At 35.9% G+C, this 22,445-nt stretch overlaps 1 protein-coding gene across 2 annotated transcripts in view; it reads right to left on the reverse strand.

Annotated features, from left to right (window-relative positions):
* LOC145688337 (protein O-linked-mannose beta-1,2-N-acetylglucosaminyltransferase 1-like) overlaps positions 1-22,445 on the reverse strand; it is a 312,951-nt gene that overhangs the window by 134,729 nt on the left and 155,777 nt on the right. For both annotated transcript variants that reach the window (XM_081762458.1, XM_081762459.1), the window contains exon 2: positions 5,980-6,064. The gene's annotated coding sequence lies outside the window, so the exon portion shown is untranslated. The remainder of the gene's footprint in view (positions 1-5,979; positions 6,065-22,445) is intronic.

Here is a 22,445-nt window from a genome sequence, read left to right on the forward strand (position 1 = left end):
TAAAGTGTAACTATTGCTTTTAGATATAATTACTGCTTTAATTACAAGAGAATAGAAATAAATGACTCGAAGTTAGCTACCTAAGCGTTGTCACATAATGAACTACCTTGTGGGAAACGAGTCTTTTTGACTTCATTGTTGCCTAACGCTGCTGATCTTGTTAAAAGAAAAAAAAAATCACTGAAATAAATCTCAGTAAAACCTGGTAACATGCAAATCAAAATTTATCTACTGTGTAAAATACTAAGCACTAAAATGCAACAAAAGACTCAATTTGGTACATTCCCAAAAGTTTACTTTTCACCAGTGATACGTCGTTCCGTATTCAAGATAATGGCCTATGGAACCTGAAGGTTCAAATGTCGAATTTGCAAAAGCTCTCCATTGACCTCTGACCGCACCCAACTAGATCCAGTTTCTATTTTGTACTTCTCTTTCTGCGGGATCTACCCTAATATTGTTCTCCGTCTTCTCCTATGTCTTCCTAATGGCCATTTTCCGATTGGGTTTCCAGTTAAAATTTTCGAAGCGTTCCTATTTTCTTCCATTCTGGCTACATGACGCGCCCAACTGCACCCTCTAGATTAAATGACTCTAACAATGTTAGAAATGAAATGATTTTTTAAAAGTTTTACGCTCCATAATTATGCCGGCTAGGCTAAAGGGGACGGCAATGATGAGAAGTGAGTGGAAGGACGGAATGAAGAAACGGAAGAACCTCGAGAAAACACACGCACACAGTGTTTGTTCACAATAAGGTTCACATGGCGCGAGCTGGGATCGAACAAGGACCTCACGCACCAGAGGTGAACGCTATACCATTGAGCCACCGCGGACCCCTAACAATTTTAGGTAAACGGTTGGAAATTGGAAATTAAGCAATTGAAAACCAAACTGCGCACGGGAGAAGAAGGGTTTATGTTCCAATCTCTCTAAGCATTGAGTAAAGATAGATAAATAAATATAGATATAGATACACTAGCATCAGTTACCCGCTTCGCTGGATTAAAATAAGAAAAAAATAGTAATATGTTTTGTTAGTCAGTCATTTTTTTATATAGATTCGACTGTAATATCGGTCATTTTCGATCATTTTTATATATGTCCCCCGTCTTCCAAGTTGTGGGACTGAATTTGGATTTAAACGGCATTGGAAGTCTCACTGTTCATCTCAGCGACTCCAAAACAATCGATTCGACATTAATATCGGTTATTTTCGATAATTTTAAAATACGTTCCTCTCCCCTAAATTGCACCGTCAAAGTGAACTGATAAAAATCATATCATGTTCGAACTTCATCTAGGTTGAAAATTTGATCGAGATCGGTCGCGTGGTTCAAGAGTTATTAAGTTTTATTTATTTTTATATATCTGCCCCCTCCCCTGTGTTGTACCGTCAAAGTGAAATGATAAAAATCATCCAGGCTAGAACGTTATCTATATTGCAAATTTGATCGAAAAGTCACTATGTGATTTCGTATCTCTTGAACAACGCGACCGATCTCGATCAAATTTGCCACATAGATGAAGTTCGGGTCTCGGATGTTTTTTATCATTTCACTTTGACGGCACAACACAGGTGAGGAGCAGATATATAAAAATAAACAAAACTTAATAACTCTTGAACCACGCGACCGATTTAGATCAAACTTGCCACATAGATGAAGTTCGGGCCTGGGATGGTTTTTATCATTTCACTTTGACGGTGCAATTTAGGGGAGGGGAAGATATTTAAAAGTGGTCGAAAATAACCAATATTAGTGCCAAACCCATAGTAAAAAGTGACTGATTAACAAAACACACCCAATTATATATATTCTTTTTATCTGCTTTTCTTCTTTTTTTCAAAATTCTACAGTTACTGCTATTGCTTGAGCCTAAAATATATATGAAGGTTGCCCAAAAACGTTTCTTTAAAGTTGATTCTAATTTCAGCCTCAAGCAATAGAGGTTAATTTTATGTTAAAAAAAGTTTCATGATTGAAAGTAAGCACATCGTAAGCTAAACAAATTTCATTAATTGTACCATAAAATAGACAGACAGAGGGACAGAATCACAAATTGTGTCGGATAGAAGTACACTCCTCTTTTCCTTGAGGACTAAAGAATAGTTTTAGGTTAGGGGACTAATTGAGCATTTAGAATTTTTATTTAAAATAAACGAAGTCGGCCTTCAGCATTTTTTTTATCTTTTCCCTACAAGAGAAGAGAAATTTGGAAGGAAAAAATGAGTCGAAGGTTGCCACTGTTAAAATAACATGGTCATATCTCGAAATCCCTTAAGAGTAGAGCTATGTTAGTTAAAGAAATATTTCAGCGTCATTCGATATTTCCCTTTGAAGGGAAGAAAAAGGTGTGGGGGTTGCAATTGTTATAATTAGATGGTTAAATCTCGAAATCCCTTAAGATTATAGACTTGTTAGGGATATTAGAAGTGCAAGGCCGTAGGCCGAGCTAATTTGTGGGTCTGGGGCGAAGTCCCCAACTAGCTGAAGGTCTACGTATATTTAACTATTCATCCACTTTTGTGCTAGAACTCATTGGATAAGGTTAGCTATTCAGAATAGTTTGAACGCTAGTTAGCTATCCAGTTTTACAATTTGTTAGCTATTTTTACAAATCACAATCAAAATTTATAACAAAATCCAATCCGCCGGTGCATGTTTCATGCCACAACTCAAAACATTGTAAACACTGTATCCACCCTCCACCACCAAAATTTTCGTATGTAAAGAAGAACGTAGTAAGCACCTCTACTTTTAGATTGACCCTCACTTGCTTTATGGCACCAGTAGTTACAAATGATGTTGCTTGTATATATTATAGCATATATTAGATTCTATATACTCACACGAGCTCCGTGTATTTAGAGTTTTACCGGACGTAGATGGAGACATTTCAACCAAAATGCAAAAGAGAACCTGAATACAGTATCTCTTCAGCATAGAAGAAAGAAAGATAGTAAGGTGGTGATTTCTCTTTTCAAAGTGCTTTATGCTACGCCATGTCATCACTTTAACCACTTTAATTTTCAACTACTTAATCCCTCACACTGTATACAGTATTCCTGGAAATCCTGTTACATAGGCAAAATATTTCTAAGAAATTTCAAGTAGCCTCGTTGCCAATACTGACCTTTTTTCTGAGCAATAAATGAAACTTGCCTAAAATATTACTAAAACAAAGTTTTTTTTTTAATATCAGTTCGTGCCCAAATACCACTTAAAGCTGAAATATGGTTGAAATATGCATTTATACGACTAATAAAAACTGTAATTTGTTACTCACAAGAGTCAGAAATGCGATTATACTTAATTACAAATGTAAAAAGATGTCAGGATGAAAATATGACATGTCATAAAATTCAGTGGTCACATATAACTATAAAACAAAATTGTCAGATGCTCACAAAAGAAAATATATCAGCTATATAGATGGGTACCTCATGACTTTATTATTTATTTATTTATTTCGGAAAAAACAACAGGTAAATGCGTAATTAAAGTTTTCCCTCATTGTATGGTAATACACTATAAAATACACATATAATAACATAATAATATGATCTCAGTTGTATCGTAATACACTGTAAAATACATATATACCGGTAATAAGATAATAATATGAAAGCAAAATATTTACGTTAAAATACAGATAACACAATATAAGGATACAGCAAATTTATATAGAATGAAAATTTTGTTTATAACTAAAAATATCTATATCTGGGTGATCTTGTGATATCTTATTATTCAATATAAATATTTTTTCTGACATGCATTAGCCCTTTGCGCTGAGAGACGGAATATGCCATTATGGGGTCTCGTTGCTCTATGTGGGACGTGAATTTTGATTTCTGATAACAAATATTCTGAATCAATTGCACTGTGAATTATTTTATGTAAGAAGATAAAATGAAATGACTTCTCCTGCTTTCAAGAGATCGTAATGAGTATCTGTTTCGAAGACCTTCATAGTTCTCAAATTTTGTATATATCCCTGTTTCTTTTATGCCAAAAAGCGCATAAATTTATTTTTAATGTTTTCGATTTGTTTATGCATTTCTTTACTATTAGAATTCCATTTTATCGCTGCATATTCCACCTTAGACCGTACATAGGCAGTGTATAATGCTTTGAGGACATTAGTGTTAGAAAAATCACTTCCTAATCTCATCACAAAGCCAAAGTTCCTAAAAGCCTCACCAACTACTCTATTGACAAGAATATCGAATGATAGGTTTGATTGCAGAGTGACTCCAAGATCAGAAATAATCCATTCTCTCAATTGGCGTTTGATTAATAGTATACAAATTGCGTACATAGTTCATTTTCCTGGCGTACGATATACTTTGCATTTTCTAATATGTAGCAGCAACTAGTTTGATTCACACCATTAGTGTCACTTTGCAAAGAAATAGTGTGTAATTCTGTGGAGATACTGTGATAGATTTTTAGATCGTCAGCAAACAATAGTTTGTGGGAAGATGTAATTACAGGTGGTAAATCGTTAACAAGTAGTATAAATAGTAGAGGTCCTAAATTCGATCCCTGAGGCACACCAGAGTCTACGACATATTCCTTAGTTAAAATATTCTTGTATCGAACGCGATGTTTGCGTTGGAAAAGATAGAACGCTATAAGTTGTTAAACATTTTGTGAAAAATTGAATGTCCCAAGTTTGCTGAGAAGTATATCATGATTAATTACGTCGAACGCCTTGGAGAAATCTGTATAAATTACATCTACTTGTTCTTTTTATCAATTTGATTAACTATAAAATGTGTGAGTTCGGAGAGATTGGTTACAGTTGATCTCTTTGGCATGAAGTCATGTTGAAAAGGAGATATTATTGACCGTACATGTGAGTAAAGTTTTTCGAATATAATAAAAACAAATACCTTAGATATGGCAGATAGTAGGGTTACCGGTCGATAATTTTTTTTATCTGTTCAGTAGGACAGTCCGTTTGGAGAATGGGACAGACGTAACCGATCTTCCATTTCGTAGGAAATGTAGAAGAAGCTATTGACTTGTTAAAAATAACTTGTAGGGGATGTTTCAGTATTTCCGAGCAGCCTTTAATGATATGATGGTATTTTGTCCGGTCCACAAGATGACCGTGGTTAAAGTTTTTAAATAGCATTCTCAACATCTTCGATTTGTATAGAGTTGATGTTTAATTTATCCAGAATTTCCGAATTATGTGTTGCTCCATAGAAATAAGATTGTTGCTCGATTTATTGTGACACTTGAAAATTTGCCATAAACGCGTTTGCAATAGCAGCATCGTCACTCAAAGTTTGACAATCATAATCCAAGACATTGCTTCCGAATTACTCTTTTTATTCTTAACATACGCCCAGAAAGTCTTGGATTATTTATAATATTGGCCTCACAGTTGTTTAAGTATATAATGTATGCATTAGAAATTTCTTGATCAGACATCATAGACGATATCATGAAAGAAGATTTCAAGATTTATTGTATTTTCTGATCAAAATCGTATCACTTAAACGACTTATTTATATGTTATGTTAAGATATGTTTAAGATTTCAGCAAATACGTATGTTCGTATGTCAGCCGCGTGTGAGCGATTGAAGCTAAATCAGTAGCGTCATCTTATGTTGAAAATATGAACTATTTGAGTATATAATCATTCATGAACACATTTTGCGGTTGTATTCCGTTCTAAGAAAAAAAAAGTATAATTAATGCTCAGAGTCTAGGCCAGCATTGACAAAGCCACTACTCTGTAGTCAGATAAGTATGCATGCAAAATTTAGAGAAAATCGGGATGGCAGAAGTACTGAACAATTGACTGCAAAATTTCACACACGAAGTAACAGGGAAAGAGAAAGAGTCGAATAAAACCATGAAATTTTGTTTCGTTCATACTGGTTTAAAATACAGTAAACATGCTAAACATGCAGTACATATATTTTTTTAAATAAAAAGAAAAAGCCGTTTAATGCTTACCCCACGTAATATATATCCATTTTGTGGACACCTTACTCTTCCCATCGTCTTGTCCATTTAACAAAATTCATTTGCTGAAGTAGTTCTGAAATAAGACAAAAGAGCGAGTTTTAATAAATAGTTCACAATATATAATTAATTTGTCTATATAGAGAACGTGTAAGTGGATACTTTCAAATATTTAGGATCAATATTAACAGAAGAAAATCATATTCACGAAGAAATTAAATGTCGACTTAAAGCAGGGAATTCGTGTTACTATTCGGTTCAAAATCTCTTGTCGTCGCGAATTCTGTCGAGGAATTTGAAGCTTAAAATATATAAAACGATAATCATGCCTGTTGTTCTGTATGGTTGCGAAACATGGTCGCTTACTCTGAGGGAAGAACATAGACTGAAAGTATTTGAGAACAGGATCCTGAGAAGAATATTCGGACCCAAGAGGAACGAGAATGGGGAATGGCGAAAGCTTCATAACGAGGAACTACATAGTTTATACGGTTTACCCAACATTGTTAGGGTCGTCAAGTCTAGGAGACTTAGGTGGGCAGGTCATGTAGCTAGAATGGAAGAAAGTAGAAACGCTTTCAAAGTCTTGACTGGTAGACCCATAGGAAAACGACAATTAGGAAGACCTAGGCGCAGATGGGAGGATAATATTAAGATGGATTTCGCAGAGATAGGAATACAAAGTAGAAACTGGATCCAATTAGCTAAGGATAGAAGTCAGTGGAGAGCTTTTGTGAACGCGGCACTGAACCTCCGGGTTCCATAGGCCATAGAGTTAGTTAGTTAGTTAGTTAGTTATATAGAGAACGTGTGGCGTATCAAACAAAATTCTGATCAACTGATAAACGACATTTGATACGCATTATCTTATTAAACGTGCGTTTCAATAACGTAGATAAACTTAGAAAACTAAGAAGTAGCACATGAAAATGTGTCTAATTGGAACACGTAAATTTATTGATCATTCAAATAGGCCAAATAATGATAATAAATGAAATGAAATTTCTAGTTTCACGTCTCACGTTTATGGTCATTAGGTTAAAGGAGACGAATGATTAATGGAACTGAATAATTATGGAATGATTGATGGAATGACAATGTGAAAGGGAACAGGAGAAACTCGAGAAAACCCACGAATATGATGCTGTTCACCGCGTGAGCGGGGAATATTGGTTAGTCGCACCAGAAGTGAGCCCTCTACCACTCTCCCATAATAATAATAATAATAATAATAATAATAATAATAATAATAATAATAATAATAATAATAATAATAATAATAATAATAATAATACTGCAGACTTCTTTCGCCACGGAATCCAATCGTTGACTGAGCAATTTAAAAAAAAATGTGTGGTTGCAAATGACGACAATTTTGATTTAACCAGGCATTGTAATTTTCAGTTTTTGGCCTTTGGAAATGAAGCATCTGAGGCAAACATATTGTTTCAAGGACAAGTGAAATCCGCAATATATTTCCACGTTAACATACAGGGTATAAATTATTGCGAAGTGAAAAATAAAATACTTTCTTCATGTATTTTATGATTTCGGAATTTAATAACACCGAAAATGTAATTTTACTTTCCTCTTTTTTAGAAGCATATAGAAAACGAATGAATAGTGTTGAACTACTTTTTTTTTAATTGATTTATCTCTGAAATGTTATTGTGAAAGAAGTATGCGAATCTACAGTGATATACTTGCAATGAAAACAGATCATTATAATATACAGTACAAATAAATAGAGAAAAGTTTATTATCAAGTCATGTGGGATAATTTTGAGGCGGAGAACGCCCATGAGGTTCAGTAAATATTTTGTCCATTAAATTTTTGCACAACTTCATGCATATTTTGGAGCTTCCTCGTGGATATATGGTTAGCAAATTCATCTTCAGCATGGAATAGCAGGGCTTAATTTCCAGTAGGAGCATGTGTGGTTCAGATTCTACATTAAACAGTCGGTCTAAGTCTTGGTGCTGAAAATGAATTTTGGATTGAATTACTCATTTTCCTTAGAAATGAGCAACATCGAATCCACATTTGTATTCTTTGCTGCTGCTGCTACAATTTCGTGTCGAGAAAAGTACAGAAATTACGTTTAGTAATAGCGTATATAAGACATATAATGGATAGATGATTATGCAATGGCGTATTCTTTGCAATTTTTCCTTACTAATCATGCCATACATCAGTATTTAAATAAGTGAAATCGAGTGAAAAACTCACTGGCAAAGTGGGGAGGAGAAAAGTCGGTTTCTCCGCCATTATTGATGTGACTTCCCTGTATTGGAACTCTGGAGTGGACACTGGGTCTAAACAGGACTTGAATTGACCAGATATTTTAGATTCAACAAATTCTGAAGAGATAAAAGAAATGAAACATTCAGATGATTCATCTGTGTTGAACAATCCAGTTTAGTGGGAAAAAAAATGGAAAATAAAATTAAGCAAATGATTGTAGAACGCAATGTTACGAGAAACGCGATTCGAAGAAACTCTACTGACCAGGCATCGCCTACTCCCGATTAGTTTTTTTCTAAATATCGTCTCAAGAAGTTTCTTTCACCTTATAATATCCTGTTTGTCAGACGGTGGTTCCATTGTCGCATTCAACGTGTGCTCTGCATACATAAGCCTGTAGCCAAAAGCATGTCTGGCTTCTACTCAGAAAACAAGGCTTCTATCGTCAAACAGAAACACATGGATTTTTCATTCTTCATAAAGAATCAGTTATTCTGCCTTACACCCATAGAGAACAGTAGTCCTATTGTACTTCTCTTGCTTGAATTGTTTACTAACGTCACCACACTAAAATTTTCTGCTGACTAGTTTAAAATGCTATAATTCAATTATTTAGGAACACAACATTACATTCGTTTTGTACGCTAATGCTAAATGTTTATTTGGTACGTAACGTAGATCTGAATCATAGACACCATTCTATATGTATACTTTATCTACCTATCTTTGTCAACTGGGGAAATTTCAAATTGAGATATTAAGCTAAATGTTTTATTTGCATTCTAAATGGCATCCGAGTTTAGCAAACGTGGAGTACAGCTTAATTTCAAAACACTGGATGTAGAGATTTATGTTAACAGTTAAAGAGGGCGTATGGCTCAGCGGTAGAGAGCTCAATTACTAAATCGAAGAGCACACGGTCATAAATTTCAGCGTCATTAGAAAGGTCATAATATCAACAGCTAAAACAGGAACACCTTTAAAAAAATGCAGCAAAAATTATTTTGGACTAAATTGCTAATTTTACACTAAAAGAGTAAACCACAAAATGAAAATGTGAAACAAAACAGTTTTTTATGTAGTTAGAACATAATAATAAAGCATTGTTAAATAAACACACAATTGTATTACAATAAAACTTAATAATGATATTTTGTTGTGACAAAAAACTATGTGCCAAAATGAAAATGAAGTCTCTCTCAGTTATGCAATTTAAGCTAAAAGAAGCGGTGATTATGAGAAATGAAATCGTGGAATGAAGAAAATAGGAGGAAACAGTAAAACACCGAAGAAATTCCTTACACGGTGTTTGACCACTATAAAACTCACTTTGGCCCGAGATGACATCGAACCAAGGATTATGCACACCAGAGGGGAACACTGTATCACTCAGCAACCGCGGGCTACAAAAAAATGTGCCATAATTCTGCCATTAGATTATTAATAATTGAAAGTAATTTACTTACGGTAAGTATTTCAATTATGTTTTATTGCTTGAAGTTCCTACTGCATTCAACAAGTCAAATTTAGTAAGCATTTATGAAAGTCACTTGAACATTATACTTTTTGAAATTGAAACAAGTCAGGAAAACATACTTAATTCTCCTAGTAGTGAACCTGTTCCCTTCGTTTGTCCACAGTGAAAAGATCCCATCGGAAACTCTTTATATTCGCACTGTGTGCTGGCAATGACAAGAAATGTTGTGCTTTATTAAGGGATTCTCTAAATTATTCATCAATTGAGCACAATTCATTATTGTGCTAAAATAAATTATAAAGACTACACATGTTAATTTTAAAAAAAATAATCTGGACAAAATGTGTTATTCTTTTTTTAATCCGAAAAATATTTTGCGTTCTCAAACCAGGACAATCCCGATTAATTGGGACGTATAATCACCTTAATCCTCATTTATGCAACGCAGTTTTGCTAAACTGCAGTTTTTTTTTAAATAGAGTGTGGAATTTCAACCATTACACTAATTACTTCGTCATTCACTATGACTGTCTCTTGAAGACAAGATAGTGTGATGGGGAACCGCTTATACTATGAAGGCTGACCTTGCATGAGAGTCAGTGTATCCACCAATTGCACTGAATTAAGCTCCGGTCATGGTTGGGAGCCCACGTTAATAGTAAGTCCAGATCTTCATAACTTCTTTTGCATAAGGGCGCAAAACTTTTACTGCATCATTTTTCATCTTGATCTTTTCTTAATACTTTTTTCTCGTAAAGTTTTACATTAAAATTTCTTAGAAAGATAAATTCTTTTCAATCAGGGAATAACTGTGAAGTTTCAACAGGTTTTTTCTTTCCAGGTATTTATAAGCTTATCAAAGTATGTAGACTTTTATGGACAGTCTACAATACCGTGTAAGCTATAATTGACACTTAATAACAGCTTGTTAGCTGTTTCTGAGCAGTCATTCCTGGGGGTATTTTAGTACAACTATGAGTAAATTGCAATTGATTTACATTAAATCATATATATCACATTTAGACATAAATAGTCGAATACGCTTTATTTTTCCTTCATATTCCCTTCCATTTAAAGTATACTTTATTCAATGTTTCGGGAGCTCAAACATGATCTTGTAAGATATAGTTAAGCAATAGTAGCGAGACATAATGTGTGCACACTGTTACGAAACAAACAGACGGTGCAGTTTTAATCGCATGAGAAAGGCATTATCTTTTCTGTGAATGCTTTGTTAGTAACACATGAACAACAAAGTTTCCAACTCCGAAATGCGACTACATATCAGGACTGAAGTAATTGCCTTACGTACTCGTGAAATGTTCCAAGTCTAAACATATTTACATCCCGTTCTCTGATTTAAAAGGAAGAGACCACAACACAGTTCAAAGTACAACACTGTTTGAACTGTTGGAATGATAAGAAGTTCGGAGATGACTAGACAGAGACGCATTAGAAGTCAGGTATGTGAAGCGAGCAGCAACCTAGATAAATATTTTTTTTTAACAATATATAAATTATGAGTGCTGGACCCTACACTACAGGAGAAAAATACTTTAATGGTTCAATTCTAAAGGAAGCAAATGACAGAGAACCATACTTGGAAGTTTATGGTATGCTTTAAGATTTAGTGCTACCATCAACATAAAAAAATGTTTACAACACAATATATAGTCAGGGGATCAGAATTACAACCAATATACCGAAAATACTCATCAAAGTCATTTAAATAAAAGTAAATTGGCGCTTTAAATTAAATAAAGTGTTAGTGCTCAGAAGTGCTCTAAGGAATCGAATTCAATACCTCAAAAGTAGATATATATGTTTTGAATATACAACCGACAAGATTTCCTCTTTGGCTATCACCATTTGGTTTATTACCTCCATCTTCATTCCTCTTATTCTCTACTTGTTTTCCTCGGCTCTTTATATATAAATGATACAATGTGACTAATTTATGAAGAATAAATATAAGTAAAATGAATATAGAGTATATGGTGGAAAGACGAGCGATTTATAGCTTTGAGACAACATAACTGGTTAAAGCCATTGCTCTTTTTTATTTACTTTGTCATTGTTAATTGAAAAAGTATATATATATACTTGTATATCTTATATTGCTGTCCTTTTTATTAATACATGTTAGCATTGTAGTGGACTTGTACACGTCTAGGATAGGTGCGAAAATCTCTCGCAATGTAAATATGGACAAGGTTTAGAGAGTTTTATTAGGGAAAACATAATGATTTTGGCCAGGGGTATTTTCCTACTGCAGTCACCTACAAAATTTTCGTGCAGAACCATATGTCACTTTATGTTCAATGTGGGCTACGAGTATTTTTGTAGTACACCTTTTCACTCCCTCGCCTCCTGTATTGAAGGTCTGCACCAGAGAAATATTTTGAAATCACTACTGGTTTAGAAGCCTTTGGTAAACATACCATTGAATGCATCAGTAATACGTTAGGACGATCTGAGAAAGTAAAGGTGCGATTTAGAAAGTCAATTAACAACAATCGTGATCAGAGTGATCCAACAACATGCGATAGGAATTAATTTTCGAATTTTGTTTCTGTGGTGATAAACCTATCGGTTTCTTAATTATTAGGATTAATATAGTGTACATATCAATTTAATTTAATGAATAAGTATGTATATAGTTTTAAAATTAATGGGCGGTTATTTTTACCGTTCAGAGTGCCTTTTCAGAAAACAAACCTTTGTTAAATTTGCCTTTACTATCAGAACGTTTCACACCAATTATAAAGTTTCGAATCCGTCTGGCTTATTTAACTACGTAACAGCTTATTATGTCATTTTTAGCTGTAGTTCCTCAGTCTATCCCGACTGTTCACTGACTACAGTCAGCAATTAGGTCATCCTAGTCATCCTAGTTGGGTTATAATCAGACTAGAATCAAAAAATTAAGTCAGACTCTTCGAAACTTTCTAATTGATGCGAAGCGTTCCGAGTAGTAAGAGCAAACTCAACAAATGTTTGTTTCTTGAAAATGCTCTCTGAACGATAAAAATAATTCTCCATTAATTTTGAAACTGTATGGATACCTATTCATTAAACTAAATCGATATACACATTATATTAAGTCTATGTGTGTATTATATAATGTACCGTACTAATTCTATTTATTCTAATGAACTTAAGAAAAAAACACGCCAAGGGATTCATTTAATCTTAGAAGTCATTGTGCATACAAAAAGGGTAACGTTAATGATACATTGCGGGAAACACGCTATCCATTTTCCACTAAATGGGAACGAATTTGTCAGCTTGAGAGTGAGAGTGAAGAGCGACCGACATAGCAGAAGCAATGCTCAAAAGCTGATAAACGCTGTACAAATCCCCTTGCGCCATTGTTTCACATCCAATTATTTTCCTTATGTAAATCCTAGGTTCCCAATATGCCTTTCAAAATCTGATTTTCATGCCCTTGACCCATCACTCTTCATAGTCGATAGGATTTGACCCTAAAAAATACTAGTCCAAAACTTATCTTTATCTTTCTTCTTGCATTCACAAGTATTTCTTAGTCCTCTCATAGGAATATCTTGTTAGAATAGGACAGAGTGATATCATTTCATGATCGCAAAAGTAATATTTATTCGTATGGCTTTTGAGATTTATCAATATTGTCCCCTTAATAATTTTGTCATGTATGGAATGGGCCAGGGAGTAACTAATGGAACCGCAGACCTTGCCATGCGGGAGGGCCCACAGGCTCCGGGGGGTCTATTAGGATTAAGAGAAAGTTGGCAAGAGGGGGAACAATAATTAGAAAAACAACTTTTTCTAGGGGGCCCAAATAACCGAACAGTACAATCACATAGCAGGCATATGCCTATCATGTTCCCTCAGGTACATGAGTATGTGACAGTATGTGCCTTATGTACCTCTGAGAGAGAAATCACATGGATGGCAAGTGATAGTCACATTCTATGTCCACCCCTAAGCACATGCCTGACATTTACCTAGGAAACGTGCCTAGTATGTGCATATATTCGACGATAACCGTTTGGGATCAGATAAAATCTACTCACCATGTAATTTTATAACAAAATTACGAGTGTCTATTTACTTTATTTCATTGTTCTTCAATATTCACTTTCATATGATCGGCGACAGTTGCCATCTAATAAATTTGATGCGTTTGTTGCTTCTTGTACACAATCGCTTGGAAAAAGGAGCAACAATGTCCCAAGTGACGACATGAAAACAAATGACTCTTAGAGTGCGAAACTGACCCAGGTATATAAATGCTATATTTGTAGTACATAGTTGCACCGGCTTTACCATAACTTCTAAATTCCAAAGAAGAAAAGACGACAGAAATTATTTTCACATTCTTTGAATTGTATCTACACGTGTAGAAATAGTTAGTTCTATATTTATGTTCCATAACTACCAGTTTATTTTCTTATATTCATATGAGGACTTTGTGGCAAATTGAGCCGGTGGCACTAGCCGGGTGATCTCGGGCGTTCGGCTTCTGATGATGAGGCGCGATCTACTAGGGATTCGAATTCCTCTGAAGAGCAAGGTCTGAATTTTAACTGTCCTCAGTATTTCTCTGTTTGTGTTCCTGTAATCCGAACACGAACAGAGTTGCGGAAGTTGCGGTTGGAAACAGGGATTGCCGGCGTCGACGGTGGCTGGCCGCCGTATGGAGCCGGCACAAGTCCGCGGCGCCACGACGACCTACTTGTTCAAAGTTGCCAACTTTTTGCCGAGTATGCAAGCGGTCAAAAATCGTGCGGAAAGACTCCGGTGTCCGGCGCGGGCAATCCGACCGCGGCATCTGGCCGGCAAGGACACATTATCCGACTGTAGGCGGCAGGATCCTGATGGGGGTGTTTGGAATACGTAGGAAGGACATGAGGTGCCAGTGGCGAACAATACTCCGGTTGGGGCGATTTGTTTAAAAAATGTTAAAGCAGGAAACTCTCATTGCAGCTACTTGGGTTCAAACTGAATGGGAAGTTAATGTTAATGTAATTGGTATTGTAATTATGTTATTCCTTTATTATTATTATTATTATTACCACAATGGAAAGGAAAAAGTAACATAGTCGAAGGTATTCATTGGAACAGAAAAGATATAGAATATGTCAGATGGTTCTTAGGTTTACACATGAACGCAATAATATTACGTTTATGGATTTACAGATAGAGTTATCATTTTATGACAACAAGAAATGGAATATAAATGTTTGTTAGCTGATAACAGTAATGCATTTTGTTTCGCCATTCTTCTAGGTAGAAAGGTGACGTGACATCTTAAATAGGATCATTCCCGTGACTAGCGTTGTAAGTTCGATCACTATTAGCAATTTGTGCACAGCTACTAACAATTCCTTGGAACTCATTTTTGGCCCATACTACAGCAGTAAGGACGTGTTTAGCCCTTACATGTTCATAAATTCTTGTCCAAGCACGTTACTTGCCAGACAGTTACGAAAGAAGGTTAATATGGATGACGTAATTTTGTGTTGTTGGCATTTCACCTGTAAAGGAAGTCGTCTCAACTCTTAGACCCAGAGAAATGGAATATTTTTTATGTTACTATACATCAGAAGTATCAGTTTTGTAGATTATAAAAAAATCCTGAATTGGCACAGCTGGAATCGAACTCGCGTCCCCAACATTATGAAACTAACGCTTAAGGGACTACTCTAAGACATCACTGTTCTGGGAGAAGAAAAAAATGGAGCTGCAGTGAATTCAGTAACTACACACTATTACGATTCCAGTGTAATAATGCTGAAACTTTCTGATTTCAGTCATGATAAAATAGTAAAGTATTATGAAGAAAGAATAGTCCACTTTAAACTTTAAAGAAAACGTTAAATTGACAACTCATACGCAGGGAATTTTTACACCCCCTCAACACCCCTTTACACACTCCCCGTGATAGACGATATGCCCCTGGCAAAATAGTTCGATACCACAAAGGGGGTGTACAATTTTTATGTTATTACTATCATCGGTACCATAAGTGTAAAAAATAGCACAATAAATTATGTCTTGATGATACTTTTCTAATAGCAGGCACGAAACTCAACAATCTAAATATTAGCTTCAATAGCATGACTGGAAATATTAGCTTCGATTTTACATTTTCATTCCTCTACTCACGAAATTGTGTGAAGTATTGCGCTCAAAGAACTGCTTGAGAATCATATGAACAATCCATCTTAGAATTTAAATCTGATACCAAAACAATGTCAAAGCTGGCTCGCTATAATCAGTAAAATAAAGGTAATTAGGTAGCTCCAAAAGAGCAGTAAGAAACTGAAAATATATCCGCGATAAGCCGGCGCCCTGGTGGTGGTGGCGCATGCAGGTTGTTCCGTCAAATGCAGCATTGTAAACTACTCTTGTTTCATTCACTCGATAACAGACCTTGAAATAAGAATCATTGATGTGTGAATGTCAGTCTGTCAGATGAATGGGCGGAATAATTTGTAAAAAAGTACACCACTTTTGTTAGTCCCTGTGTCTTTATATTCATCTAGGGAACTTTCAGAAAAGCCAATAATACATGACAAAAAGTAAATACCATATATGTGTGGTACAGGCCTCGTTGCAAAGTGACAGTGTTGCTACTCGAAGTTCATCAGCAGTTTAACATTCAACGTGAAGGTATATTGGTGGTAAAGACTTGTTCAAAATCGCATATTTCCTATTTTCCGAAGAAATACCACATACATCCAAATGGAGTACAGTATCATTGCTAGAACAATCAGGAACAATAAAGCAGCATGCAAGAAACACCAGAGTATGCACACCATTTGTCGCATTACTCTATTACTTGTATCCTAAAATCTTTTGGTGTTGCCATCACTAAATGTACAAAAGTCACGTTCTCTAGAATCAGTAAATTCTCTCATGACAGACGAGTGCACATATTTTAATGGAAGAGAAATTCAGAGTATTTGTATACGTCGCATAGAGGCTTGCAAAATGAAGGAGAATTCCGTTTCTGCTGTTCCAGTTGTCTACTAAGGCAAAATGCATCAAAGATACAATTATTCAAGAAATACATAAAATAGGGCTTAGTACTGCAAAACTGACTGTTGTGGCTTTTGATGGTGCTTCAGATTTCAGCGGTGAAAAATCCTGAGTTTAGGCACGTCTCAGAGAATTCGCCTAGATTTATTTTCGTTCATTGCAGAAGTCACCTTTCGCAACTGGCTTTGATGAGGGCGTGTGGAACTTCAAAAGATATCAAAAGGGTTGTAAATGTAATGAATAAACTGTACACAGCATTTCATGGGAGTCACAAGCGGCTGAAAGTTCTGCAGAAAGTGAAATCTTCAATAGTCGCTACTTCTTACAAATTGGTGCAAACTGCTTCCACTAGGTGGCTTTCATATGGATGCAGTGTTTCTATGATAATCAAACATTATGCAGCAATATGCATTGCGTTCAAGCATATCTATGTTGATGGAGGTGACATGTCATCAAATGCTTGTAGACTACTGCTGCAACTAAGAAAGACATTAACAACTTTCACACTAGTAGGTATACTCTTAAATACGTTTTTGCAAATTAAGCAAAAGTCTGCAAATGTCAAATGCAAATGATGTGGTTACAACGCTGAACTTGCTAAAAAGTGTCATTGCACATTTAGAAAATATCATTTTTGAAGAGGTTTCAGATCATGCTGAAAGTGTTATAGGAAAGGCAAAATCTGAGGGTGTGAGAATGGAAGAAAGCTTGAACCCCAAGAACTCAAGGCTCTTCTCTCCAATTACAATTAAAAAATTATCAGCAACATAAAGAAAAGATTTGGTGGTCCTTTCAAACAGCTGTCTCACTTCTATGACGTGCTCAAAAACAAGCCCGACTCAGTTGACTTAACTGAACTGGACAGTATCTGAAGTGTTATACACACACACACACACACACACACACACACATATGTGTATATATGTATGATATTATATATATATATATATATATATATACCACATTGACTTGCTATCTAGTATTCCATTCCAAGCGCTGCCATCAGCTGAAAGAATTCCACTCCCACGGTTGCAAGGCTCTCTCGCTTAGCAACAGCTGAACCCTTATTGGCTCAATGCGTGGGTATGTTGAGGGTGAGAGTTTAGTTCTCATTTTTGCCACGGATCAAGACATTTTGCCAGCATTATAATAAACCTGAACTCGAACTTGAGTATAAAATTTACAAGAGTGTTCCTCCAGATCCTAACATCAGCATCCACCAAAAACTCTTGGATCTTTCCTGTGGAGAAGTATGTTCCCAACTCTGTCTGAAGTAGCAAGTGTTATTCTATTACTTCCTGTGGGCACAACATAAGTAGAGCGCTGGTTAAAACAACCTCACAGAAATGTGTAGATAACTCCTATATATAAAGATACGTGAAGAACCAATGAACGTGGTGCAACTTTGGTTTTGGTAGTACAAAATATATGTTTGAAGACAAGTATATATGTGTGTGTATGTGAGAGTGAGAATAACAAAATGTGTTCATACAATACCAAATAAAAGTGAAAGGAAAGTATTTTTCTTTTCTCCTATTCATAACTAAAGCAAATAATGCAACCCTTTGCCCAGGTTATGCTAAATTTATGTGTATGTAGTATTAAGGAAAGATACTTAAGAACTGTTTTTTTAACATAAAACATACAATTTACAAAGCCTCTCTAATTCATTACACACCCACTGAAGAAAATTTCCGGGCCTTGCTCATATGTACGGAGGCCCTGCCATATGCTCTCACCTCGGGCCCTGATTTTTCACGGCACGGCATTGGACAGATACTTATATTGATTGGAATCTGGTGATTCAGGGCACTGGATTATTTTTTTTTAAGTTAACAGGTTTAACGAACCTTTCTCAGTACATTGTTTGCTATTTTGACGTCTTTTACTCGCTTTTACATTTTCCCACTAACTCTTTAAGAGAAACACAGAAACATGGAGGACAGGAGAAATCGCAAACACTATTCGCGCGTTCTTCCCCTCCTGAAGTAAAACAATATAATACGGTGAACATGCAATTTTTGGTCTTCTATTTTCTATGTGGTGTCAAATCCAGAGTTAGAGTGGGTCAGTGAGTCAAATGAATCGAGTTTTCTGAGTGGTTTAGTGGGTCGTGGGTCAACATCATGTGACCCACTGCGACCCACCACCCACTGTGACCCACTACTCACTATGACGCACTCTGACCACCGACCCTCCGCTCACTGGATTGTAGACAGCATCTTCTGACGCGACAAAACGCCAAAGAACCACAAAATTACTCCCCCAAAATATGTTAAATCGCCTATATGTGTGATTTGTTTACATTAAGGTGAATCTAAAAAACACTTGAAAGTACCAAAAAAGAACCCTGGAGGGGGCTCAAACCACCAACCTTATGACTACTAGGCGGATGTTCTTCCGACTTCGCCACAGAAGTGATGAAGGAAACGTCGCTTGCAATGGGATAAATCGTTGACATCTTTTTAATTCGATCAATCAGAGTGCTCCTTTAACCCTGTATATGAGACGATAACTGTTTAGGATAAGATAAAATGCGTTCGACATGCAATTGTATAACAAAATGACGCGTGTCTATTTATTTTATTTCATAGTTCTCCCATACTAACTTTTTAATGATCGACGACAGTTGCCATCTAAATTCATACAATTATCGCACTCAAGATTTTTCAATTCATGACGTTGAGGCAGAGATTATTCTTGACCCCCGAAGTTCACTTTAGGAAAAAATAATACACAATAATAACAACATGCACATGACTGGCGATAGTTCGTGTTGGTCCCTTCGCGTTTCTCCGCGACGAATAGAAGGGGCGCGAACCAAAACGAAGTCCTTGCTGCTACGTGGTGGTACCTTCAGTACCCCTACGCGATATGTCTGTTTCGACTCTACGAAACCCTGTCGCCAGTGGGACACTAGCGGCAATCCTTCAAATCGTCGCTATATTGACGATCGACGTTTACCCGCAAGTGGCCCACTAGGAGTTGGCAACGTTTACGGCATGGGATAGGTCCATGTCTCATGTAGCCTCGCTGCTGAAAGGGACGTTAAACTCAAAATCAACTCAACTCAACAAAAAATGCAGTGCTTCGCATCATATATCCATATATACTTACCATACACTTTATAATAATTGCTGAAGCTTGTTTATTATATGGAGCGCTTAGAGCACAGGGCAATTAACCCATAAAGTTGTGAGAAAAAGACATAAAATGTAATGTAAGCTTTTGTATGTTGGTCTACGTACCTTGATTTGGGACTTTCATATTTCATCCTTTTTCCACTGAAAAGTACCGATAATTCAACAAGGAAATAATTAGAGCATGATAATTTAATTGAAATTCATTGTAGTTTTGCCCATGACAAACACTTTACCATTTTATATCGTACAGGTCAGATCCATCATTATTGTAACAGATGGTTAGAATTTGACAACCTGGTTTTATTACAAGTATAAACTCTTTAGTCGGTAGAAAAAAGGACGTGGATCATGTGTCAGAGTTGATGACGATGTATATTGGTGGGTCAGTGGTTCATGGTGGGTGGTGGGTCGAAGTGGGTCAGCGTGGGCCAAGGTGGATGGTGGATCATGAGTCAGAGTGGGTTGCGGTGGGTGGTGGGTCAAGTTTTCATTGACCCACGCCATCTCTGATCAAACCTGTAAACCCAAACCAAACAAAGAGCAATACTACTACATAAAACGCTCAACATCTTAGCTATTCATGACAAACTATTGCATGATCAGAATAACTCTAGTATATCCACAAACCATTATTTGTCATATTTTACCGAAATACGTCATGACTTTTCTGACAACCTGATATTTGAAATGATGTGAATACGCAAAGTTCATTGATCTCATCACTTATTCACTTATTCTCTTATGATCACCACAACGTTTAGGGTACTTCCCGTAGATACAGAAAGTTAAAGTGTGGTATCCAGGCTTGGTGTAGTGTGCAAGTAAACAAATGAAAAGCAACATGATAACATTTCCTCCCCCAAACACCCTAAAGTGGAGTGTGTTGATTATTCAACAAAAAGACTAGAAACCCAATCAGAAAATTCATAAAATATAAAATATGTAGCCAAGTCTCCATTTTGCGATAATAATAATAATAATAATAATAATAATAATAATAATAATAATAATAATAATAATAATAATAATAATAATAATAATAATAGTAGTAGTAATAATAATAATAAAGGAATAACAGAATTAAAAAAATCAATTATGTAAACAATACCTTCCAATTAAGAAAAAATATTTCCACAACGCAGGACCGTAAATTGTGGGGGCAGGGGGCGACTGCTTCCTCCCAGGGAAGCTTCCCGCTGTTCAAGGGGTTTCCATTTTAAGACAAAATTTTCTTACTTCATATACGATACGAAAATGAAATTGTAAGTGAAGCATCAAACAGGTTCACTACATTACATAAACAGAACAGCACACAAAAGATAAATAAAACAATAATGGGTCGTGGGCCCATTTCAGTAAACATTAGGGGCATTAGAAATAATATATATTCGTATATTGTTGTCAGATTTGTCAATATTGTCCCCTTAATTAATTTGTCGTGTATGGAACGGGCCCAGAGGCGTAACTAACGACCCTGCAGGCCTTGCTGTGCGGAAGAGCCCACAGGTTCCGGGGCCCATAAATGGTAAGAGGTGGGTGGAAAGAAAGGGTCCAAGAATTAGGAAAACTTCTTTTTCTAGGGGGCGCAAATGCGCGTATTAATGCGTGCCCCCTCCCCAGAAATAATCTAAGTTACGGCGCTGCCACGACTGGATTCGAACCCGTGTCTCTGCCACACGAGTTTCATAATTTGCCAATCTACCACAAATTTCTCATATAAAGATAAAACAATAAACTAGTAGTTACCGAAGATAAAAATAGAACTTTCTTTTTCTACACGTGTTGATGCAATTCAAAGAATGCTAAAATAATGTCTGCCGCAGGGACGTAGCCAAAGGATGGGTCCGGGGGTTTAGTCCACCCCTTCGAGAACAGAAATGAAAAAAAAAGAGGAAAGATGAAACAAAAAGAAACGAGAAAAAGAAAAACCAGCGTTAAAAACATAAAGCTACAGCAAGCGTTTGGTAACTATTTCTTATGAGGAGTTTTGTGTGGGGGTAACAGGGGGAAGTCAAATTTAAAAAAATGGATATTATATATTATGATATTATACGGAGCATTCTGAATTCCATCTAGCTCCATACTAATCCTATGGACTACAAATGACGAACAAATAGACTCTCAGGTAGTATTTAAGAAATAGCAATAGTCCCCAATAATATGAGCCTGGCAACATAGATTCAAGTGACACTTGTTAAAGAAATTTTCAATTTCACGGCAACACTAATCCATCTCGCGGGATGTTTTCACTGCCGAAAGAGATCTCGTTGCTATCCTTAAAGACAGTAAACGAAGACAAGAAAAAGAAGAAGAAAAGACAAGAACCGAGTTCGAAAGACCTCGGAAGACTATATCTTTTTCATTTTTTATATCCTTTTACTCGAGATTTCTTCATAGTTTGTTACTAAAATACTTACTAACATATCCTTATTTTATTGTCCTAACAAATCAATATGGGTACGTTGTCAGTAAAATAGTTTAGATTGATCGAGTCTCTTGTGGGTAACCACAATATTTCATGTCACACCTCTCCCCATTTCAAAATCATGGCTAAACGAACCAAAAT

Source organism: Thermobia domestica, chromosome 6 (genome assembly GCF_964235325.1).
Source record: "Thermobia domestica chromosome 6, izTheDome1.hap1.1, whole genome shotgun sequence".
Lineage (NCBI taxonomy): Eukaryota > Metazoa > Arthropoda > Insecta > Zygentoma > Lepismatidae > Thermobia > Thermobia domestica.